Below are 15851 nucleotides of genomic sequence, written 5' to 3'. Positions count from 1 at the left end.
TGGAAGAATTTGTAGAGGAAAATAGAAGAAAAGGATTATAATCTACCATAAAGATCAGTAATTTTGGTGAGTCGCTGTCAAGTAGAGTAGTGAGCTAGCAAAATATACCATTTTTACTCATAAATCCCAACATGCTTACAACAACACACTCAGTATCTTCACTTGAAGAGAGATGTACAAAAACTTGTCCTGGTTTGGGTTTTTGGTGGGTTTGTTGCTTGCGGGGGGGGGGGGGGGGGGGGTGTTTTTTGGTTGGTTGGTTGGTTTTTTTGGTTGTTTTTTGTGTTTTCTTTCATTAAAATTTTAATTTTTTTAATAAAACAAAAGCTGCCCTGAAACTGCTGACTGGTGAATTCTGCTGATGCAGCACAAAAACCACAGCTGTATCTCCCTTCTTCATACTGCCTGATTTTTTTTCCCTTATTTCCTTTTGTTCTTTGATACATCATACTTCAAATGAGATCATTAGATTTCAAAACAGGGCACTCCAGACACTACTTTGAAAATCAGTTTGCAGCATACATTTAAAGCCACCACTTTAGAAATGGAAACTTCTAAAAACATCTAAAATATATAAAGGTTAATAAGATGATGTCTTTTAGGTGTTGTTTTAGATAAAGTTTTCCTCCCATTCTGGCCAAAAAAATGGAAGAATTTCCAGCATAGTTTAAAAACTGCTGCAAGTTGCCCAAACGAAACTGGCTTAACCACCTCCCCACATTTATTAGCCAGTTAATAACTGTGCCATGGCACTGGGACAAAATTAAAATTGGCGTGGTACAGTTCATAACAAAAGCTGAACTGAAACCATATAATGACAAACTCCAAGCAGACTGTAAAAATTAACATGGAGGAGGACTAGGGGAAAAGAAGACAGGAACACTCATCAATGCTTCTCTAATTTGGTTTAAGAGAAATATGGCAAGATTTAATTTTTGTTCTCACAAATTTGCTTTCTTCAATTTTGGTGAAGTTATTGAAGTACATCTGTTACCCACACAGAAAACCAATTTCTGTGTCTGTAGCAGGTTACATTTCTGAATTAAACAAGACAAAGTTGAGTAGGAGCAACATCCACTGGCTTCCTGATGATCTTGAAGACTCAGGCTCCAGACCCACTATGGCATTCCTTGATGATTTAGCTTTGTTTACTGAATCTTCAGCTCTTTTACCAGTAAAATGCTCTGAATGCAAACTAACATGTGTCTGGTAGGCCTCAAACTTCACTATGGCAAGAGTTCATGCTCCATGTCTTACTGTGAGATTTAGATTTTCTAATTGGTACACAAAAAAAAAAAATTTAAAGTCAGTTTGCATGCAGTTCAGTGAAAACAGAAAAGGCTCTGTTTAATAAAGGTGAACAAATAGGCACAATTAAAAAGTTAAAAAGTTATTGATGAGACCACAACAAAGTGAGCATAAGGATAAACTCACTGTGGAACTCAATAACAAATTTAAAAGTTTAATTTTAAAGCTTAATAAATAAGCACGTACTATTCTAATGATGCTGACTAACTCTTCAGACTTCCCTGACTCAAATAACGTGCAAACAAGGTTTCACAAGATATGCAAATCCTCATGAGTTTTGGTAACACAATCTAAACCAAAGATCACCAGTAAAAGTTTTGGGGATTAAACAAGTTTTTAATGCCAAAAAAGGCAGCAGAGTACTCATATTCTCAGAATTAATTTACAATATTCCCCTAATATTGTCAATGTACCTGTAACATCATGTGTGTATTGAAGTATTAAATTAACACATTACTCCTGGAAAGTATTTGAATTAATTGCAATCCTAGTCAGCAAGCCTCCTAAAAGGGAGCAGATTTTCACTTGTCATGCACACATAAAGCACATAGGAAGAAGAATTTGTTCTCAAAGACATGGTTTTGAAGCTGCAGTGAGTAGCAGCAAGAATGGCAGTAGCTGGGAGTCAAAGCTGTGCCCCACCCCAGCACATAGGATTGACTGAAGCTGGTTCATGGATTCTTTTGGCAGAGAACTGAGTGTGCTCTTTAAAGCTTGCCCTGTGATACAGAAATCTTAATTTTTTTTTCAAATGCTAGGGCCTACAAAAAGTGCTTTGTCTTGATTCTATGGGGGAAACTTGCTCCTGGAGTTGCCATCCAGGTCACTACCTGTGGTATTTTTCATGGCTAGGAGGAGACACCATGAGAAGGGACCTAGATGCTGCACAGTGTCTACGTGGTAATAACAAACCCATAGACACTCTGAAAATCAGGCAGAAGAGAGAAAAGGCAGGGAAAGCCAATTAATTTTTAAATTAAATTGGAGGATAAATTGCACTATAAGCTATTTTAAACCCCAGTAGGGGCAGTCACTGACTTTTACAAACAAAAAATTTGTTCAATTTTCCCGTCTGTGAAACCATCACTGGACAAACTGAGATATTCAATTTAAGGTCATGAAAAAACACAATTGTTTGTTTCCACTGGAAAAATTTTTTCTGGTAAAGATATTTTCCAAGGTAATACTACCTGTTTTTTTCCTCCCTTCTGCTTGAAATACCTCCTTGCCACCCAAAACTATTTCCTACTCCACGGCAGAATAAAGTAGAGGCATAAAAAGAGCTGTGTGACTTGTTTGCTCACGTAGAAGAGTGAAGTCAAACAGCCCCTATCATGCAGCATTTCCTTGATGGCTTTTCCTTCTGAAGCATGAATCTGAAACAATAAACTTTAAGGACAACTCCCCCTCACCTGAGGTTAAAAACAGGCACATGACTGCAGTGGGGTGTGCGACCTTGGCTGTGGTCTGAGCAGCTCTCAGCACTTTCAGACCTGCAATAACTCACCTGCATCCCACTGATGCCTCAGTTTTTAGCTTTTATATTTTTCACATTCTTCAGATTTTTAGTGTGTGGGTCTGGGCTTCATATCAGGGGATGGTGAGCTCTGTGCACAGAGCAGGGAGACAAAACAATTCCTGCTCCAGCTGGGCACCAAGGACAAATGATCCCAATCTCAGCCCAGGAGCACAAACCCCGTGGGCTGCAGAGAGAAAAACAAGCAGGATGGGACTGCAGGGGCTGCAGTGGGATTGGACACTGAACTGCAATGTGCACATGGAGCAGAGCTGAGCCCAGGGAGAGACCCCGGCAGCGCTCGTGCATTTTGGGACCATTTGGGTTCATCCTGGGTGCAGCCCTGGCTGGGCTCTGGTGCTGCCCAAGGTGCATCCATGGAGGAGATCCTTTGAATCAATCCCTGCTTTATTCTGTAACTCTGTCCAGCCTCTGTTCCAGATCAGCCTTCACAAGGCATCACCAGCAGTACCTGGAGAGGTTTGTTGTGGTCACCAGAAAACTTCAGCATTGACTTTTTTGTTTGTGTTAACACACACATAACCCAAAAAAAGGGAACATATTGCAATTCAGCAAGTAAACTAAAGGCACTATCTTGTGCCTTTGTCCACATCGGGGCTGCAATTATTCAGCACAAAGTGAGTCAAGTGTAAAAGAACTCACTGCACTGAGGTCACAGCTGACTGAAGTCACACCCTGCCACAGTATTTACAGTGCATTTATGTAACTCAGCAATTGTTTCCTGGATGAAAATAGGCTGAACAATAGCAGATCCCACAATCTGTGGGAAGGAAATAGGATTTAAACTTCTAGTGTTCCATGCCTCTGGTTTTCAAGTTGCAATCATTTATGTTTTGCTGTACAGATGCAATTTTCTCATCCACTCATCTGAGCCAAGCCCTTCCTCTAGGTGTATTTCCATTCCAGGTACATATATTCAGCAAATGTCATATTTTTGAGGTTTTCTTTTGTTTTAAATTACCTGAATCAAATACATAAATACTATTATTTTCCAATTGAATTCACAGATTCACATTTACAAAAGCAGTCTCTGCTGTGAATGCCCAGGCTTGGCAAGTTTACAGGCTTGACTTCCAGAAGTAAAAGTATATATACTTTTTAAAATGTTAATGCCTTTACAATCACATATTTGGTTTCCAGCAAACATCCAGTGATTAAGGATGACAAAATCAGAAAACTTCATAAAAGATAAATTATAATCACCACAAAATGGTTTTTGCTGCAATTACCTCAAATGAGTTCGAATTTCACAAAAAAATTTTCCCCAGGAATTTGTCATTGATGCTTACCAAGCCAAATTTAATAAACTCTCTAGAAATGGATTCTGAAATGCTACAACAGGTATTTTATTGCAATTTGCTCATTCATTCAACTGAAAACATTTGCTGAGGCATTTTTAATGTCAAAGTTTCTTAAAACTAATGTCAGACAGCGTGGGACAGAAGCCCAAGATGCCTTGCCCCTAGGAAACCTCAGTGGAGCTATACTTTTTTGGAAAGCTCCCACAGGTTTTGAAGGAAGACAATTTTCAAAAATCTTTCAGAATTATTATTCTTCAATAATTCTGCTTTTATTAGAAATAAATGTGTGCGAAATAAGTGTGGGTGGGAAGGTGGGAAGGAGCTAAAAGCCATATGAGGTAATGCCTTTTGATGCTTTCCTGGCTGGAGGAATGGCAGGTGAGGCTGGGGAAATTTGACTGCTCCATTCTCTTCCAACCTCTGCAAAAATTGTTCTAGATGTGATTCTTGTGATCTTGCACATTACTTAAGAAGAACTCATCTAAAATATTCCTTCAGGTTACCCTCCTATGGGCCTCAGAAAGGTTAAATTATTAACCCTTATTAATATAATAATAAAACTTATTAATAATATAAATATTAAATTAATAATAATAAACATTGCAATTAACCTGAGACCCTGCTGCTCCAGGATGCTGCCAGATTTTGAAGAGCAATGACACAACAGCACAGTGAGCTACAGCTCCAACTGGAATTAGAAGAATTACCCATGGAGACAGTCCTTAGAGCAATGAATGTTATCTCAGAAACTAGTTTCCACAACACCCTTATCCTCCTGGCTACACCCATGTGGCTAGAAAACATCAGAGCCCTGTAAGATGCTACAGGGAAGGGATCCATTCAAAAATTGTGAGGGACGCAGCTACAAACAATATAAACAGAGCTTCATCCCACATTCTAGGCAACTAAGAAATGATGCTGCTCATTATAAAACTGTATCACCTCCTCACCAATGACTACATTTTGCTTATAGAGCTCTGAGTTGCCTAAACTAGAAGACATTTTCTATTCTGTGAGATTAAGAAGTGTATTTTTCCCTTTTCCAGAAGGCATACTAGATAAACCTTAAACTTGTAGCCAGTTTCAAAGGAAAAATATTTGTCCTACACAAAGCCTCTATTCAGTGTCCCTGTTTTTACTACAGTAAGAAAAATAGCTGTGCCCTGGGTAATTTGTTCATGTATGCCAATAAAAGCACATTGGACCAGAGCCAGCACTTCTAGCAAGCTCCCAAAGACATCTCAAGTCCTATGAAAAGCAGAATTTTTTCTCTACTTATCCTTTTTCTATTTGCCATTCCCAGAACTTAGTACTTGTTTCCCTTACATTTGCCTTTATGTTACTGTGAGAAGCAACTCAAAGAAAAAAATAAGACTGAAGAATAAAACAAGGTTTTTAAAGAAGAAAAAGAGCTTTCAGATATCTTCATACAATGTTTCAAATGTTAAACCTGCATTGTTCTGAGCTCCATGCTGTTCAAAAATTACAAAAGAGGCTGAAGTATATTCACATTTAGACATGAAACATGTAAAGAATTTAAGGAGCATACTGACATAAATGCTTGGATTTCTATGCTTTTATGAAGGAATCTGAGAAAGAAACTTGCTGTTGAAGTAAGGCAGTCTGTGACAGGCTCAGGGTAAAAAAAGAGCTTGGACCAAATTATTGGGAAGTTATTCAGAACAAGGCAATTGCCTGTTCATAGGTGCTTCTCCATAACTCAGTGTTCTTTGAAACAGTTTCCAAAACAATCACAGAAATGGGGCTGAAAAGGAAGGAAGTCATCTCATAACCATAAGGCAGGAGCAACTGTGCCAAGGTAATTCCCAAAAAGTAGTACTTCCCAACCTCTTCCTTGGGCCTTTAATAAGGGAGGCTATCAACCAAACCTGGGGAAACCCAAGGTCTCATTATCCTCATTCTGAAAAAGTTCTTCTCAATAAATAATCTAAATCCATGTTGCAGTTTGAACTCACCTGACACTGCTATCCACAACACACCCAAAAATTACACTAGATTCTGAATTTAAGAAAAAGAAAAAAGGTAACAACGTGCATGAAATCATTGTTAAACCAGGCTTATAAAAATATCCTATTCCTCTGTCTTGTTTGATCAAGAATATTTGGCTTGCTGCTGCCTGCCCTCTCTTCTGGAGCTTATCACTCACATCAGCACTGCAGTGGGCCCACAAGGATGTTGTCTCCTGCGTATCATCTCATATGTTTTTCCAGCTAGGCAATCCAAAGTAAGCAGATGTCAACTTCTATTTTCCCTCAGGAGCCCACGAGGCAAGTTTCAGGGGGAACAATATTGCAGTTACTTCATCTATATATTATCTTTCATTATCTCAGTGTTTTTCTAAGCCATATCCCTTTGCTTCTTGAACTTTGCATAACCTCTACTCTTTCCTCATATTGTTTAATGCAGCCTTATGCTTTTCTCCTCCTTTTCCTTTTTTTCATGCACATTTACAGCAGACTGTCTGGAAAAAAAATTAAGTTATTCAAGAAAAAAATAATTCCAGTGTAGACTCAAAAATAGTTCCTGACATTGTCCAAAGCCTTTAAAATGGGGACTCAGCTTTCCATCTACTCTATGACTGTCCTTCAGCTCTGGCCAGATTGGGTTGGATGATCACTTAGAAAATTAACACTGACAATTATAAATATTGCCTTTCCCAACAGAGACACCAAAAGAATTAGAGGTAGGATTTTTTTTCCTTTTTTTTTTCTTTTTTTTTTTTTTTTTTTTTTTTTTTGTTGAGGAAGTGGTAATTTACATTTCCCAGCTATTGCATTAAGTTTTCTGAAAACTCATTCACAGACAGGTTTAGGTGAAATGGCAGAAGCAATTACTGCTCTAATTGACTGTGACCTCTTTCTGCCTTTCCATGGATGCAAAAACATTGACATGGAAATCCCAACTTCTTTGTAGGTGCCAGTGTGAAATCCAGGGAAGAAGAGCAAGCAGCTGAGGTTATGGCCCAAATAAGTTCCAGCACAAAGATAAGGTATTTTAGTGGGATAGCTGGAAGGTTGTCAGATGTCCTTTCTCCATCCACAAAGAGCTTAAACAGTCCCCAGACTACCCAGATGTGCGGGCCTGGCTCTGGGTCTCACTGAGCCACCTCCTCCAGGGACAGTCCCATGTCACCTGCTCCAGGGATGCTGTGGCTGTTTCCTCCTCAGCCACACAGGAGGGCTGGAGGGAGCCAAGCCACAATCAGGGGTGTGCCATTGCATGGGGGGGACAGAGCAGTCACCAAATCCTCCCTCTGCCTGTGCACGAGGTCAGCTCTTCTCCCCAAAGACATCTGCACAATTAATATCCAGTCAGGCTGGCCAGGCCACCTTCATGCCCTTTGTTGAAGGGAAAGCAGCACAGCTGCAGCCCAGAGCACTGAAGGTGACATTTGGGCAAACTACACGTCCAAAAAAAATTTGCTTCCTTTGGCATTATTCAGCTTTGTGACTCAGTTCTTTAAAGCACAGGAACATCTCAGCCAGTGCCAGGCTCTCAGGTGATGTGAACAGGAGATATTCCCATCTGTTTTTCTGAACAAAACATGAAGATCGCAGCTCTAATCACATTGGTGGATCAAGTTTTACAGAAATTAGAGTGAGGAAGCCATTGGATTCAGCCCTTCCCCTGCGACAAAACCATCCTTCTAAACAGAAGCCCTCCACTTTTACTGCTGGACCAGCATCTCTCGAAAATCTTAACGACCAACCAAAAAAAGCCAAAACCACCAAACAGGTGAGACACAGGGTTTCTTCTGTCGGTAGAAATGCAGTGCTGAGGGCACAACAACACTGCGCTTCCCCTCCTGTCACACTTGCACAACAATCCTGTCACCCAGGAGCTCCTCTGGAACTTTGTGAGGGGCCCTCACACCTGGATTCTCACACCCAGCTAAACCAAAGACCCCTTTCAGCTGACAGTTTTGAGGCTTGCCAAGACCCATGCTTATCTGGAATATACTGAGAGCTTATTATCTCAAGATAGGGAGAAAACTCACACAGCTTCAGGTTCCAAAAAGGGCATTTGTGGTCAACAGTCCCAAACACCCTCATTGTTTCTGAAAGGTCAAGCCCTGCTGCCCACGTCTTCCTCACTGACTCTTTCCCCAGTGAAGGACATGTACAGCTCTTTTTCTACAAGTTCCCAGATGATTTTAAATGCTTCAGCTTGAAACACATTAGAAAACCATAGATTTTTGTAAGGGAGGGGATCCATTACTCTACAAGCAGGGAAATCCCAACAGATGTCCTCACACTTTTCCTTCTGCCCAGATCAATTGGTGAACACCGGGGGCTCCTGTGTGGTTCACTCCTGCCAAATTTTAGCATTACTTAGCAGATGGCTTCTTCTCAGTGTGCTCAGGGCTCTCCCCTCCCTGGCACTGGATGGTTTCACATCAGAAGCACAGGTTTCACATCAGGTGCTGCTTTCTCAGGCTTCACCAGCAGCAACAGCGTGGCCGCAGGCTTGGTGCAGTCTGGAAGCTCCAGAGATGTTAAACATCCCCCTTCCTCTCAATGGTGAGCAGAAGAGGCACTGCAGCCCCAGCACAGTGATAGGACAGCTCTGGCAGGTGACAAGAAGGACAAAGTGCTCAGGTAACATAAAACCAGTGGCAGCAATGGTTCTCCTGCAAGATTTGGGGCACAAATTGTACAGCACCCTCGTTCTCAGTAATGAAGTTTTAACTGCTGCAGCAGGTGGCACTTGCTTCCAATGGTTGCCAAACAAGACTTTAACCACTGCAAACTGTCCTGAGTACATAAATTAGTGAAACTTCTCTAATGATGGAGATGATACCCTCTTGGATTGCTCCTGAAATGGAAATGTGTAAACTGTGATGTCATGTAATTTGCATTTCCCTAATAGCAGGTTGCTCTTATCTAGTGTTCCTCTCCTTCTCATGTTTTAGTGCACTCCAGGGGCATATTATCCAAGAGGATAATACACAAGATGCAGAAGACTACCATATGCAGTATAAAAACTAGTGCCAAACTGACCACAAGTGCTTTTCCAGAGATTTCCAAACCTGTCTGAGCAGAGGCAAGGAGTGGAAGAACTCTCTCACTCCTGACTCACGCTGCTGGCCTGAACACAAGAGGGTTTGTTACTCAGAAATGACATTTGGACATCCCCTCCTCTCCAGGAATAAAGTACAGCAGAGGAGGGAGGAAGCATCCACGGCTCCAGATTTATGGAAGAAGAAAAAAAGATTGCACAAAACCTGAGGAATCTGGGATATGTTTCAAGCCACAAGAGTAACAAAGGAAATTGTGTGCAGCATAATGATTATTTTGTGTATTTTTGAATTATCCAGAGGGAACTGTATCTCCACAATATATTTTGCCTACTGTCCACATCCCACAGACTTCACGTCAGCTGTGTTGCTCTCTCACAAACATAGGAATAAGGATAAGAAGAAAACTTTGCTTCCATTTCATTTTTCATTTCCGCTTTTTTTTTTTAGATCCCTGATGAATTTCAATCCCCATCTTGTTGCACATAGAAAACAGACGCTTGAATAGTGATTGCTAATACAAGAAGTATTTGGATCAACAGGTCTACATTTAAAATCAAATTACAAAAGCAGAAAAAGAAGTCCATAGGATTTGCAGGAGACAGAACCCTGTCAGTTGATGGAAATGACTTCTAAGAATTATTTGGAAGAAGGGTGGAAGCTATAAAGTCACAACAATATGAGGGACTTCCTGGACACTGAAAATGTTACTGAGCACAGATAATTAGTACAAGCCAACCATGAGATAAACTCACAGCATGGATTAGAAGGGAAAGAAACCTCTAAAAGAGCATCATGAGAGGCAGACCAGTCTCTCTCCAAACAAAAGCTACAGTTTTCCTTTTTTTTTTTTTCCCTTTGTTGCAAAGATTTCCAGGGGGTTGAAGGAACCACAGAGCAGCAAATTGCCCAGCTTCTATTAGTCTCTTTTAAATACTGATTTTGGAAAGTCCTATGCCCTGAAAATCAAGGTTCTCCCATGCACCTAGAAGATTCCCAGAAGAAAAAGTAATATTTGGGTGTGCAGTAGTGTACTCAGCTGGTTGTTTTTGTAATCTTTAACACTCACTTCCAAGTGCTTCATTCAATAATTTAATTCACCACAATATGCTTGCGGGACTAAATCTCACATTTTTTTTTGAGCCTTGCTGTTCACAAAACAATCTACTCAGAATACCCAGGATATAAATTAGCCTTTTCTGGCTAAAAAGCCTAGACCATGACAGACAACTGGCACTTTTTGAATTGCCCAAACTCAAAAAAAAAAAGAAAATTAGAAGGGATATTTAATATTTTCAGAAATTTACAATCACCAACTTCAACAGCAAATACTGAAAAATTGCATCTTCCCCTGTTTCCTCCACACTCCCTTTTATTTGGATATGAAGTAAAAAAAAATCTCAAATCATCAGTATCATGTTGGTCAAGAACAAAAGTCAGATGCCCAAACCTCATAGCTTGATAAACTTGGGGAAAAAAAAAAAAAAAACAACAAGAGTTAATGAGCTTGAGAGCCTGCTCCTGCTTGGAATTGCTAGCCCAAGTTGGAATTAACACATGGCTGCTCTGCAGTTACATCAGCTGGTCAAAAACCTAAAGATTTTTGAACAGCACAGCATTTATTATCTCATGCATATAAAAAACAACGTGTGCATAGCTTTCAATTTTTGGGGTTTTTTTAACTATGCTACATGACCACAGTGCCTGGGAAAGAAATTAAAAGGTAACTGTTATAAAAGTACAGCTAAAACCAGCCTGGGTTGAGTGAGGGTTCCATAGAGGTAAAGTTTAATTATTTACAGTTTAGGTCCTAAGAGACCAGGTCCCAAGGTCATTTATTACCAGGAATGAACATAAATCACTGGTTTCTATTTCTGTAGTGCAATCACCAGCACTCAGGAAGAGCTATAAGGTAAGAGAAGACATCCACCCTTAAATAACCCTACAGGACAGATTTTATGAGTGAAAAACATGACAGAGGGTAAATATATCTGCTCAAGAAGCAGGGAAGAACAGGAAGAGCACACACCCCATGAGCCAAGCAAATACAAGAGTTTCAGAAGCAATACAGCTGGGAACAGGCACAGCAATGTGGGCTGGCAGCAGCTTATGGACAAACAAAACAATCCCCAAAACTGGGAGGGGTCTTGGCCACAGGTGGTCAGGGCACCCAGCAGTGCAGAAGGACCTCTGTGCCACAGGAACCAGGGAATTCTGATCAGAAAAATGAAAATTTTAATGAAAAAATTTGAAAATTATCATTATACTCCAGAGCTTGGAGTAGATGTCATCCCAGGAACCTCCCACTTGCATCTTTATTGCAGCAACCATCATGGCCCTGAAGGTAACTCACAGGAGGCATGGCTTGGGGCCAGCACTCTCACAGACTCCCAAGGCTGATGGTGGCTGGAATAACTTGCAAAGAGGATCGTGGAAAGAAAAACAACCCCAGGTGATTTGGGAGTCTGTAACTTTGCAGTACAGTTATTAATCATACAAGGCAAAAGTGCAAAAGTTTCACTCCCTGCCTTCTGAAAATATTGGCAGCTTCAGGTAAGTAAGATTGAAATGACAAGATATAAAACAAGTACTAATTCCTGTGCTGATCTGACTTTCAAGCAGGTATTGGTACCATTTAAGATCAATTATTGTCCAAAAGCATATGATTATTCTTCTTCTTCAAGAGAAAAAAAACCAACACAATGCACTAGGAGTTAAAGCACATTGGAGCACAAATCACCAACTGTAGAATAAACACTTTGGGAGGGCACATATCATTATAGCTGAGCAATGGTGTTTATACTTGTGTGAATGCTTGCAGTAGCAGCACAAATGCTTAGTTATATGAGAAATGAGAGTTCAGTGATTCAGTAATGTAACAAGTCATCTGCAAAATTAATATATACAAATGCATCACTAATAAAATCTATTGTTGTAGGAAGTTTTATTTTGGTGAACAGCTGGGACCACCCTGCTGTTACTGAGCTGTTTCAAAAGGGTATAAATGAATAAAAGTGTTAATAACCTATCAGAGGTGGAAAAATCTACAAGTTAATCCTTCTCTTATAAGCTGATCTCCCAGCCACTTGTGTAGCCTTAGCAGAAAACATTTCATGTCTAGCTCTCTTTTAAGGAGAGTTAAAAATAAGAATTTTAAACAACATTCATAAAAAATATATGCCAGACCTTTATTTCTGTGATCTATCAATTAGATAGTGGATTGTCAAGACCAGCCAATATTTGAATACCAGCCTATGCAAATATGTGGAGTCGCAAAAGAGAGATACATGCTGGACTCCTCTCTATTTTTTAAGCCCATGAATCACCTTTTGTTTCCGAATTCTGAGCTATGCTCACCAGCTCTTTTACTGCACCATCTGCTCCTTATCTGCACCATGTTTAAATAGCAGTATAAATTGCAGAACAATTTTGGTTGGGAGTGAACTCTGGAGGTCATCTGATCAAAACAACTTGGAAGCTAAACCGAGATAGAATCTATAATCATGCAAAATAATCACAATGACTTCTCAAGCCACCAGAAATGCAGCACAAACAGCCCCTGGCCACAAGTACAATAAATTCTCCCATTTTGGTCCCATACTCTTGTCCTGTTACATCTGAACTGGATCAAGAACACAAGTAAAGGTCTTGGCAGGAGCACAGCTGCCAACCTGTGACTGAAATGCAGCTCAGCAGCATTTTAAGAAATGTGGTGTTGAGACAACCAGGCAAAGGAGGGACAGCTTGTCAAGGACAGAAAGAACCCAGAGGAGCAAGGAGGACAACTGGATGGATGGAAGGAAGCAGAGCATTTCTCTGGATGAAAAAAGAACAGCTCAGCTGGCTAACTCATAGAGAGGTTCCATTTAGTGTGGCTTGCATGGTCCCTGGTGTTGTGGTTTAGTCCCAGATGACAACCAGGTACCACAAAGCTGCTGCCCCTCTCCCTCCTCTCTGCTCCTGGTGGGATGGGGAAGACAACCAGAAAAAAGGTAGAACACACAGATGGAGATAAGAACAGAACTGAATACTGAACTTAATAATTGAAACAAAGTATATATTACCAATAATAAATAAATAAGTAAATAAATAAATATGATAGTAATAGTAATGAAATATTTATAATGAAAGTTAAGAGACAAAGACATAAAGCTGAAGAAAGACAAGAGTTGCACAATGGTGCAATTGCTCACCCACTGCTGACAGACGCTCAGCCCGTCCCCGAGCAGCCCTGGGCACCTCCCAGCCAGCTCCCCCCAGTTTATATACTGGCCATGACGTCCTATGGATGGAATATCCCTTTGGCCAGCTCGGGTCAGCTGCCCTGGCCACGCTCCCTCCCAGCTTCTGGTGCCTCTCCTGGCTGGCAGAGCATGAGACACTGCAAAGTCCTTGACTCGGGGCTAGCACTCCTTAGCAACAGCCAAAACATCAGCGTGTTATCAGCATTATTCTCAACCCAACTCCAAACACAGCTCTGTACTGGCTACAAAGGAGGAGAATGAGCTCCATCCAAGCTGAAACCAGGACACCTGGTGACCCAGAGATCTCACTGCAGGGAGACACATCTGTACTGGGAGCAGCCTTGCTGCAGCTGTTTATACATTCCCCTTCACCGAGGCCTCTCTGTGGAGCCATGGGGAGAAGATGAGATTGAGTTACAACAAGCTCCATCCTCTAGTGCAGGGAACCAACATTTCCTATCCAGCACGGACAATCTGTCAGGCTGAGAATTTACATAATTTCTTGGCATTAGCATAATGCATATATATATACATACAGATTGAAATAGGAGCTGTAGCACCTCAGCTGATTTTGGCTCTTTGGATTTGACACACACGTCCAGGCTACAATAAGGAGCTGTGCCAAGTGCAACAGGCTGTAGATTATTTAATGGTTTGACCATCCTACAGCACACTTTGTCATGGTTCCCATGTGCAGAAACAAGCCTTTTTAAGTTAACAAGTTTGAAAATGGTCACTCTGGGTAGTGCTGAAAGCGGTCTGTGTTACAAGGTGTGTCCAAATGAGAGGAACAAATTTTGCTGTTCACACTTTGACCATAGTGGGAAATTGAATAACTGCTTCTCTACTAGCAACAGCACCAACAAGAATGTTCTGAACAAATTCCAGGTACTTTAACAAATCACAGTTCTTAAAATGACCCACTGCTCAAAATCCCTTGAGGTTGTAGTGGTTCCTGGCAAACTGAAAACATTTTTCCTTCCACGCTTCCTCTCTGCAGTACAGCTGAGTGACCTTGGTGGTGGGAGGAGGTCAGAGTAGATGAGAAAAGAGTCTTTAAAAACACAGTTTGATTTTAAGTACCAAATTCACATTTTGAAGACAAAGCCAACTTAATTAAAAACATTTAAATCTTGCAACTTAAAAGAAGTTGCAATAGTTCCAAGAACAACTATTTGAGACTCCCTGGCCCCCCAACAATCCCTTCCTGCAAAGTCAAGGAAGCAACAGCATGAACGACCTCAAAAACATCCAATTAGTGAAACAAAAAACAAACAAACCAACCAACCCATGAAAGGAAAAGGGGAAGAAATGGGATGAGGAGATTGCTTCTAAGTTCACAAACTTCCTCACTTCATCCTGTATGTTAAACTCTGACATAAACCACTTCAAGATTATGCAGATCACTCTTAGGATTTGCTTTATTCCTATTTGTGTTCTTTCCCAGCCTCTTTTGGTCTCCTGTCCTCCAAGAAGCAAAAATTGTCAATAGTATGGAAGTGAGTTCAGACAGCTTCTCCATGACTTGGAGAGGTGACTTACAGACTGCTGCACAGTCAGGCCTCAGCATTTTTATTTTTTTTTTTTTTGGACAGACAAGCTTCCTTACTTTTACATTGACTGCTTTACCACTAAGAGAAACAATCTCAAATTAATTTTAAGCTAAAGTTTACTGTATGCCACTTGTGATATCTGGAGTTGGTGTGTCTCAAAATGAGAAGCCACAGAATAGGCATTAAATAAAGGAATATTTGCCCCAGATACTGCAATCCCAGTACTCAGAGTGGCTCTAGCAGCCTCCCAGGAAAACCTCTGCATCAACCCACGCCCACCTCAGCTCCCCCCATTACTCTTGAACCTGTTTCTCCCTCTCTCTGCCCCCACAGCTATCCTCATGTTAAAACATATATTTAGAAACTGGTAGCAATTATTCTTTCCAACAATCAACCTCAAACCCCAGACCTCTTACAGCATCCAGAGAAAATATTACTCTAGTATAATTAATTTCCTCTATTTCCTCTTTCCATCAGAGCTCACTGCCTGTTTACAGCTGAGTTGCATCTTCTCATGTGCTTGCCAACAGTACCATAATAGCCTTCTTGTACCTCTGGCCACTGGCTAAATGATAAAAATAAAGCTAAGAAAATTAACATGCAAAAAAAGTAGCAAAGCTAGGAATAAATGAAGTGTATGAAAACTCTCTGCTGGTCTTGTGCTATGCTCCAGATTGCTTCACTTCTAAGCTGGCTGATGGGTATTTTTATCAGCAGCTCTAGGGTGGCATAAAGGTGACTTAAACAGAAAGTTTCTTTGAAGCTGTCTGATAAACATTGAAATAATGGAGGAAATAAAGAAAGTAACTTCTAAAAGCAGGCTTGAAGCACTTTTACAGGATGCTGGTTCCCCTCAAATAGGTTTCTACT

At 40.6% G+C, this 15851-nt stretch overlaps 1 protein-coding gene across 9 annotated transcripts in view; it reads right to left on the bottom strand.

The window, feature by feature from the left end:
- EPS8 (epidermal growth factor receptor pathway substrate 8) overlaps positions 1-15851 on the bottom strand; it is a 124825-nt gene that overhangs the window by 59044 nt on the left and 49930 nt on the right. Inside the window, exon 1 of one of the 9 annotated variants that reach the window (XM_039708087.1) lies at positions 13378-13413. The exons of the other annotated variants lie outside the window; for them this stretch is intronic. The gene's annotated coding sequence lies outside the window, so the exon portion shown is untranslated. Of the gene's footprint in view, positions 1-13377; positions 13414-15851 lie in introns of those variants that run through there. 9 annotated transcript variants of the gene reach the window in all.

The sequence above is a fragment of the Passer montanus genome, unplaced genomic scaffold, assembly GCF_014805655.1.
Source record: "Passer montanus isolate IOZ18808 unplaced genomic scaffold, ASM1480565v1 scaffold20, whole genome shotgun sequence".
Taxonomy (NCBI): domain Eukaryota; kingdom Metazoa; phylum Chordata; class Aves; order Passeriformes; family Passeridae; genus Passer; species Passer montanus.
The sequence above is the reverse complement of the archived record's forward strand: the minus strand, read 5'-3'. Positions and strand labels throughout refer to the sequence as shown.